Below are 10293 nucleotides of genomic sequence, written 5' to 3'. Positions count from 1 at the left end.
CAGTGGGTGTCGCAAAAGTTTATTTACCACTTCCACCAACCGTGGATCTCGGCGCTGCATGCTGACCAAAAAATCATTATTCGAAATTTCTAACACCATAATCCTTTCAGCGATCGTCTCCACCTCGCTCGGTTCCTCCACGTGTGATCGACTCAGGGCATCAACGTGTTGCATGCGATTTCCCTCTCGATGCTCAATTCGGAACTCATATTCCATCAGCTTCAAAAAATAACGAGCGACGCGACTATTCATCTCCCGTTTTTATATGTATCGCGAATAGCAGAACGGTCTGTTCGAATCACAAAAAATCTTCCGATCAAAAATTGACGAAAGTGCTCAACGCTCGCCACCACAGCCAACAATTCTAACTCGTAGCTATGGTACACCGCTTCGGACTTACTCGTTTTCCTACTAAAATATCCGATCGGCCTCCAATTGTCGCGGTCTTTCTGCAGCAAAATCCCGGCTAATCCTAGGCTAGAAGCATCTGTGTGCAGTTCGAGCTCTGCCAATGGATTAAACAGCACCAGCACGGGGCGCCTTACCAAAATCTCCTTTATCGTATTGAATGCTTGCTTTTGTTCAACCGCCCACGCGAAATCAGCGTCTTTTCGTAGTAATCGAAACAACGGCTCTGCAATGATACTATAATTTTTCACAAACCGTCTAAAAAAACCAGAAAGACCTAAGAATTGTTGCACAGCATGGACGTTAGTCGGCACTGGAAACTCGGCCACTGCTTTTTTTTTTGCTGCACCCGGCCTCACCCCCTTTGCACTGACCTCGTATCCAAGAAAATCCACCATAGATTTGAAGAACTGACTTTTCCTCAAATTGATTGTAAACCCTTCCTCGCGTAATTCTTCCGGCAATTGTTCAAATTTATACAAAAGTTCTTCTTCATTTTTCCCAGGAATTATTAAGTCGTCAATGCAGGCCACTACCACAATTTTTTTCTTCCTCAGCGCTTCCACAATTTTGTTCATTGCCCTTTGAAAAACGGCACATCCGTTAGCCAGACCAAATGGCATTCTAAGGAACCTGTAATGGCCATCTGACGTAGAAAACGCGGTATAATCTTGGCTCTCAGTATCCAATCGTATTTGATAATAACCGCTGTATAAATCAATAGTAGTAAACAAATCAAAGCCGGCCAATTTCTGCAAACATGACTCGATATCCGGCATTGGAAACTTATCCTTTATTGTTTTGGCATTCAACAATCGGTAATCTACCGCCATTTTACATTCATTGTTCTTCTTAGGAACGAGCACCACGCGGCTATTATACGGTGACTCTGTTTCTGTTATAATCCCCGACTCCAATAATTCGTGTACTATTTCAACCAATGTGTGGTCACGCCTATATTCCAGTTTCTGTGTTTCTGTGCTTCACAAATACTGGTTCGGTATCACTCAGCTTCATATTCATAACCGTCGATTTCGAGCAGTCCATCTCTCTCAGATTTAACGCAAAGCACTCACGATAATTTTCGATCAGCCGCATCAATTTTTTATTGCCATCCTGCGAACCACCACTATCAATCGCTCGATCATCGATTCTCTCCAATTTAGACTTCACCCCGATCGTATACATTCGCGCAACCGACGCTCCGTGAGTTACTTGCTCTTTTGGCTCTGTTGAGTTTGACGGTTGTGCCTCCCGTTCCCATTCAAATCGAACATCTCCTTTACGTTTAACCATTACAAGCCGATCCTGATCGATCACGTCTTCTCCCAAAATTATGGCAGTGTCTTGCACCCAGGTTGGGACTACTTGCAGCTCCACAGGCAACTGGATGCCATCTATCTTTAACGTAGCACATACCTTAGCAGTTACTTCAGTTACTACAGTTACTTAGCAGTTACTACAGTTACTTAGCAGTTACTTCCTTTTTGCCAAAACCGCGCAAAACCTTTCGACTCGGTTGCATTTCACCCACACTTCTGGCATATTTCTCCTGTATGGTGGAGATTTTCCCCCCAGTGTCTACCAGAGCTTTCAATGCGACACCTCCCACGACCACATTTTTAACAAACGCACTTTTTTCATCGATCACTCGCATCGTCTTCTGGCTAGATGCTTGAGATTTGCAATCCCTTCTCATATGACCCTCTTTCTTACATAAATGGCAACGAACCGACGGGCACTTTCTGGAAATATGGCCCGGCTTGTGACATTGGAAACACACATCCCCTTCAGAGTTACTCGTTTTGTAGCTACCACTATTCTCACTATAATCGGTAGTCTTGGTAGTAGTTGTGACAGCATCTACACTATCAATCTACCGCAGCTCATCGAGAAGCTTTTCGACAGTTTCCACTTTTCCAATTGTCATACCAGCTTTTTTAACGTACTGGCGAAGACCACCCGCGATATACGTCACTATAGTTACCTCTGTAAATCCACCTTTTCGACCCATAGCCAACATTTTGTATATGTATTCTTCGATCGATTCACCTGATTTCCACTTTCTCGATGATAGTAGATTGCGGTAGTATATTGGGTTCTTTTTGCAGGGGAAACCTTTCTCTATTTCTCTCTTGAAAGACTCCCAGTCTCTCACTCGACTCTGGCACCCTTCAAACCACAATTTGGTACAACCAACCAGATTTGATCTCGCACAGTATAGCCGTAAAGCACTCGATCATCCGTAGAGTTCTCCCGTTTCATCGATAGATTCCACCCATACTTCCGCGGTTGGGCAAGAGGGAACCTTCGGATCGAAAGTCGTTACAAACTCCTTGAGTTCTCTAAAATCAGGTATTTTCGTCCCGCTACTTTCTGCCCTTTGACCAGCGGACCGTCGCTTCAGCTCTTCTAATTCAAACTTCAGCTTTTCCACTTGATTTAGGAGCGCTTTTTCCATATTGATCTTAAGCGATTTTTTGTCCTCTTTTTCACGATCGGTTACGGATGGCGGCAAGCCGGTTAAACTAAATCGGGAATCTGAATCAACGTAATCTTCACCTTCAGACTCGCTTATACCACGATGGTGAAACGATCTGTGCCGCTGTCACACTCTGCTGAACTTAAGTCTCTACGACTGGACTTTTTACGCCTGAATTCGCTTCCCGCCGATGAAACGGTTCACGTTCTTACGATTTGGAGGCTATTTCCCGACGGTGAAATACCTTAACAAACGACGCGGTTCAGCCTGCGAATTGGGGTTTTACCGATCTTTACCAACCCTCGTATATACTTTTTAACACTTGATTTTCTCACTCAGAAAACTTTATTATTCTCAACGTGTCCGTTCTCAACCACCGAGTGTGGTTCCACGACACCCACGTGGTTTCAATACTTGATGAGTTACACACCTTTTTGTACTGCACAACCGCAACTTTGCTCTTACGGTTTCCCGCGAATTTCTCTACTCTAGAAATTCTTGGTTGATCCAATCCTGTCTACAGGATGTAAAAGTCGATAGAATCAAACACGATTCTAGTCGGACTTATATCACCGGGAGTTTCGGATTATCGACCAACCTGATGAGTCATTCTCTTAAGACTGAAAATATTGTGAATGTATATAAAAGGTAGCGGAAGTTTATAGTTTTGTAGTATTTGTGATATCTAAATTTCTCTTTTTTATCTAGTTAAGAATGCGGGATAGGCCCTGGTGGCCAAAAACTGTTACACAAGTATGTCCATAATAATTGGACGCCCCTTCCTTTTCTGGAAGGGAGGGGTTCCATACAAATGAAACACAAATTTCTGCACATCTCGGGAACTAATCAACTAAATGGAACCAAATTTGGCAGGTAAATGTTTTTGGTGGTAAAAAATATGTCCATAATATTTTGACACCCCTTCTTCTTTTGAAAGGGAGGAATGCCATACAAATGAAACACAAATTTCTGCACATCTCGAGAACTAACTGAAACCAAATTTAGCATGTGAATGTTTTTAGGGGTAACAAATATGTCCATAATGGTTCGACACCCCTCCCTATTCTGGAAGGCAACTTCCAGTTACTGGAAAACAGCCAAAAATGGCCGATTTCCACCCAATATAATAATATCTAGACAGGAGCTAAAATCGATCGAAATTGTCTTCAAATGCCATTATGAAATCCAAAATGGCGTCTTTCGGTTTCGGAAAAAAAGCGGCAAACGACCAAAAACCATCCAATATGGGTATTTCCGGAACCGTAATGATGCACTGGAGCCACAAATCGACTTCAGACAACATTTTGAATTGTAAGATGGCAACTTCCGGTTTCTGGAAAACAGCCTGAAATGGACGATTCCCATTAAATATGAGTATCTCCGGAATCAGAAAGATGGACAGAAGCTAAAAATTGATCACAGACACAATCTTGAATTTTAAGATGGTGACTTCCGGTGTCTGGCAAACAGCCGGAAATGACCAAATACCATTCAATGTTTCCGGAATCAGAATTACGCCCAGATGACAGAAATTGATTTCACAGGCAGTCCAAAATGACGACTTTCGTTTCTGAACAACAGCCCAAAGTGACCAAATACCACCCAATATGAGTATCTCTGGAGCCAGAATGTTGCAAGAAGCTAAAAATTTACCTCAGACACCATTATGAATTGTAGGATGGCGACTTCTGGTTTCTGGAAAACATCCAAAAATGGCCGATTTCCGTCTAACATGATTATCTCCGGATCTAGAATGATACACAGCAGCTGAAATCGACTACAGACCCCATTTTGGATTCTAGGTTGGCGACTTCCGGTTCCTGGGAAACAGCCGAAAATGATCGAATAACATCCAATATGGGTGTTTCTTCAACCAAAATGACGCTTAGAGGCCAGAAATTATCTTAAATACCATTTTGAAATCCAAGATGGCGACTACCGGTTTGTGAAAAACAGCCTAAAATAAACAAATGCTATCCAATATGAGTAGGGTAATCGCTCCATTATTCATCTCAACAGCTTGGTGCACCTATATTCATCTTATTTCTCTCATTTGTCCAATTTACCGTCAAATTTCTACAAATCTTTAAAAGTAAATCTATTTGCTTCTCGATTTTCTCAAGTGGCTGAAAATTTTACGTTGAAAATATGGTAAAATTTGACGATAATTTGATCAAAGAGGCGTGATGAGATGAATATAGGTACTGAGATGAATATAGAGGCGGTCACCCTATCTCTGGAACCAGAATGATGCAAGGAGCTAACAATTGACCTCAGGCACCATTTTGAATTGTTAAATGGCAACTTCTAAGAAACAGTCGAAAATGACCGAATAATACTCAATATGGATATTTCCGTAATCGAGATGATGCATAGAAACCAAACATTGACCCTGGACAACATTTCGAATTTAAAGACGACCACTTTTAGTTTCTGGAAAACAACCAAAATAACTAAATACCTCCCAATATGGGTATTTCTGGTGTTAGATTGATGCCAGAAAATCTGCTGAAATTGACCGGATACCACCCAATATGAATATATTCAGAATTAAGGCGATGTACAGAAGCCAAAAGTCGAGGATGTTATCATTTCGATAACACCAATCATTTTAAACGATTTGTTATTTGACTTTGATCATATCCTATGGCCGATTTGTCGTGCATTTGCAGATTTTAAACACATCGCAAGGAATCAATGAATTTGGAAAGTTCAAATAGTACGATACCACATTAAAATTATGTTGAGGCCACATATATTGATCAAACCAGGTATAGCTTTCAATAGTTTTCGAATTTCTTCTCTTTCCATAACTTTAGTCACATATCAAATTGTAATGAAGTTTGTTATTTGTAAGTTTGAGAGATGACTCGTTCGTTTGGCACTAGTTATGTTCAAATAAGTCATGTAATCTTTGAGATAATAGACTTTCGTTGTTTTATTAACCATTTAATACATAACGGTTGTTTAAGTTCGATTATAATCAAATGAAATAGGAACGTATAGGGCAGCCAAAATTTAAAACCACGTGTTTAATCAAAATTCATCAGTTAACCCTTAACTAGCCCTCTTATCTGATAATAATATTAATCAAATCGGTTGAGTGGTTTCTGAGATAATGAAGCTTCGTGATTTTCACATTTCGGTACATAACAGACGAAGTTACAGTCCGATTACAGTTAAATTCAATATGGTGTTATGAGGCAGCTAGTCCAAGTAGTCTTCGGATTATGTTCCTTTTCATAGCTGGATTTCACATTTTTAAACATAACAGACAAAGTGATAGTCCGACTGCAAAACAAATCAATAGGGTCTTATGGGGCAACTAGACCTTCCATTTGAAACTGATTTTATGAAAATCGGTCCTGCCATCTCTGTGAAACATGAGTGAGATTAAACAGTCTTCAAAACACGTTTCTTTCCATAACTTTTGAAGCACAAGTTCAATCTTCATAAAATTCAAAAGTTAATGGTATTTCAGATAGCCCGTCCATTTGGAACCAATTTTGTTCAAATCGGTTGTGTAGTTTTCGAGATAATGATGTTTCATGGTCTTTACATTTTGATACATAACCTCGAAACTAAAAATCCGATCACAATGAAATTTGATAGGGTCTTATGGGGCAACTAGATCTTTCATTTGCAATTAATTTCATGAAAATCGGTCCAGCCATCTCTGAGAAAAGTGAGTGAGAATCAAAATCTGCACATACACACACATACACACACATACACACACACATACACACACACATACACACACACATACACACACACACATACACACACACATACAGAAAATGCTCAGCTAGTCGAGCTGAGTCGAGTGATATATGCCATTCGGCCCTTTGGAGCACTTTTATACTTTCAATTTTGCAAGTGATTGCTATACCTTTCTAGGAGAAACCGGAACACTAGACATTTCATTTGCAACTGATTTCGTGAAAATCGGTCTAACCATCTCCGAGAAAAGTGAGTGAGTTTGAACAGGCTTTGGTATATGTTTTGCTTTTATATCGTGATTTCACATTTTTATAAATAACGGACAAAGTTACCAACCGATTACAATGAAATTAACTAGCAACCTATGGAACAACTAAACCTTTCATGCGAAATCAATTTTGTGAAAATCGGTCCAGCCATGTCTGAGAAAAATGAGTGAGTTTAAACAGCCTCTAGAAAACTTTTCTTTGCATAACTTCTGAACCACATGTTCAATTTTCGTGAAATTCCAATCCGTTGTGTAGTTTCTGAGATAATGATGTATCGTGATTTTTACATTTTGATACATAACCCCTAAAATAAAAATCCGATTACAATGAAATTCAATGGTAACCTATGGGGCATTTGCGTAAATTTCATGAGAATCGGTACCGCCATCTCTGAGAAAAGCGGGTGAGAAAAAAAGTTGCACATACACACATACACAAATACATACAGAAAATGCTCAGCTCGTCGAACTGAGTCGATTGACATATGACATTCGGCCCTTTTGAGAACTTTCATACCTTTAGTTTTTGCAGTGATTGCTATACTGCCGTAAAACGCATATCAGTCCCATCTGAATTTCCGTCGATTTTGAGTTATGACCACCAGATGTTAGTATCGGCAATGCTTTACAAAATAAATGTGGAAAAGAATATAGTTTGGGGCCATCCACATACCACGTGGACAGATTTTTAACAATTTTGAACCCCCCCTCCCCTCCCCCGCCGTGGACAACTGCTCATCTAAATTCTAAAAAAATTGTATGGACCGTGGATATTAGCCAACACTCTCCCCCCTCCCGCTAAACTGTCCACGTGGTATGTGGATGGCCCCTTTGTTCAAAAATGTTTTCAAAAAAAAACCAGGTCGGTTTGTCCCATCCTAAAAGTAATCGCATATCAGTCTCACAATGAATGTTATAAAAAATAACCCTTGTATTTAAAGTTTAAATGCTTTTTTCCACAACATTTTATTTTTCCTTGTGAATGTTGAGTAAAACTACACTGAAAGATAATTGAAAAGTCATCAAAAATAGCCAGATCAAAACTGAGACAATCTTCAACATATGAAGATAGCTCTTCATATGCGTAACAAGTGACGAGAATATTTTGCACGAGATTAGAAAACATGTTCACACATTCAGAATGACTGATTCATTCTCAGTGGTCATAAAGACTGGGACTGTAAGGCGATTGTTTTACACGCTGTAATGCAAAATAATCGCATATCAGTCCCACTATAATTTATTCCATTGTAATTATCATAAATTAACTTTTTATGAAACAAAAGTAACAAAAACATTAACATGTATCAATCTGAGAAGAAAAAATGTGAATATTCCAAGCGGAAACATTCAAGATCTTATATCGCTGTTTTCTCTTTTCGATGATTTTGCATATGGGACTAATATGCGTTTCACGGCAGTATACCCTTCTAGGAGAAAGGCAACAACTAATTTCCAAGCTGTTACAACAATAAAATAACTTTTGTGGTGGATTTTGACGATTTTATAGACTAAATTATCTTGAATGCAAAGAGTGACTCATAATTATGCCTTCTGCTATATAGAGTAAGGAACGGCTTAAGCAGTGAGTGGCGTCTTTATCAATCAGTCAAAGAAAACGGGTCTCACAATCCTGAATTTTGATCAATATCGGAAGTTTCAATGACTAGAACGAAAACTCTGATTGACTAGCTGTCGCACATAGGAGTACGTAGAACAAAAACTTGGCCAAATATAAAGAAATGAGTTTTCAGACAGCAAATGTGTCTTAAAGTGGTTTTATCTCTATTAAGCTTTATATTTAGACATAAAAACTTATTATTAACAAGTTTAATTAAGTTAAATCACCTAGCAGTGATATATCAACTGTCCTCTGCTATTACTCTGAAATTCGAAAAAAATACAAATATGGTAAGAGCTTGTTCTGGTGAATACCTTTTTGCCAATAATAGATTCTGATACTTTTGAAGCGTCATTTAAATCGCTAGCTTTAAAAGGATCGTCTGATATGGATATGTTGGATACCGCGGTGCTCCAGGTCATTGAGTCATGGGAACTGTTTAACTCAACCCATCCAATGGTACATTTACGGAGTGATTCGCGATTAAGGCGCAACTAACAAAATGTAAACAGATCGTTTTATTACACCATTGGTTTCGAAAAGACTTACAAAATTCATGGCAAGAATCCTTCTTTTTGTATAAATTGATAAAATTATTTTAATCAATTTTTTAGTGAAGGGCGACAAAACAGTTTATCCAAAACAAAAGATACTTTGGAACTAGGCCCTTTGCATTGTTTTGAATCAACGGGCTTATTTGCGAAATATTTCGTAAACAGGCGACGGTAAAAAATTGTAGTATTGTTAGGAAACTATAAGACAAGTTTATTTTACGTCGATTTTTGGTATTGATGTTAATGTTAGTCACTTCCTTTAAACTTACGATTTGTAAATGTAATTCCAAATTTTCAAACTGATATTTCCCAATGTTTATTTTTTGGCAGTTGCGCCCTTATCGCAAATCACTCCAGATTTGCTTCGATCACTGCAATCAATCCTTTGTTTGGAGGAAATGAACGTGAAGCTTCCGATCAATTTTGCCATATTTCGAAACTGTAAATTTAATTTAAACTAACTTTTGAGACGACTTCGTTGATATCTTAAGATCGATTGCTTCTTGAAGGACTTTTTTTTGTGTGTTTTGTGTTTTTGATGTGGACCACTCGATCTTTGTTTTTATCTTTTGTGGTAACATTTGATGGTTTTTTCAAGTTTTAATTCCAGAAACAGAAACTTTTCATAACTTGAATGTTCGTAGCATTGCGCAATCAACTCGAATAGGGTATTTCTCGGCAAGTTATCACACAATCTTAAGAAACTAATCAAATTTTTACAATCGAAAGCATCATAAATGCGCTCATTCAATAAAAAAAATATTATCAGAAAATCTGGACGTTCCAACTTCGCATTGATCGCAATCACGAATGGGTGAGCATGGGGCAGATTTTCTTTCTGGTACTTACTCAGAAACACATAAGCTTTCCAATGGTGAGTGAATTTTTGCTGGGACTTGCTGGGAACCTAAACAAAAATCCTTTTTTGTAAAAAAATTGTTAATCAAAAGAAACTGAAAGACACGTGTATGGCAAGACCTTGTTTTGAAGAAGTTTTTACAACACATTTCTGACCTAAATTTACTTAATATGCCCTTGTTTTTACTGCCCATATTTAATTTACGCCCAAGAATCACTTTAAAGTTATAAAAACATGAGTGGAAATTTATATTTTTCGTAGAACAATTTGTGACTTATTCATGGGCTCTAACTAATACGAAGGTAATGATAGTTACTGTCGTTAGTAAACAACTCAGATAATTTCAAGCTGGCCTGCATACAATGTAGTAAGTATCAG

Source organism: Wyeomyia smithii, chromosome 2, assembly GCF_029784165.1.
Source record: "Wyeomyia smithii strain HCP4-BCI-WySm-NY-G18 chromosome 2, ASM2978416v1, whole genome shotgun sequence".
Lineage (NCBI taxonomy): Eukaryota > Metazoa > Arthropoda > Insecta > Diptera > Culicidae > Wyeomyia > Wyeomyia smithii.
This window is presented reverse-complemented; position numbering follows the sequence as displayed.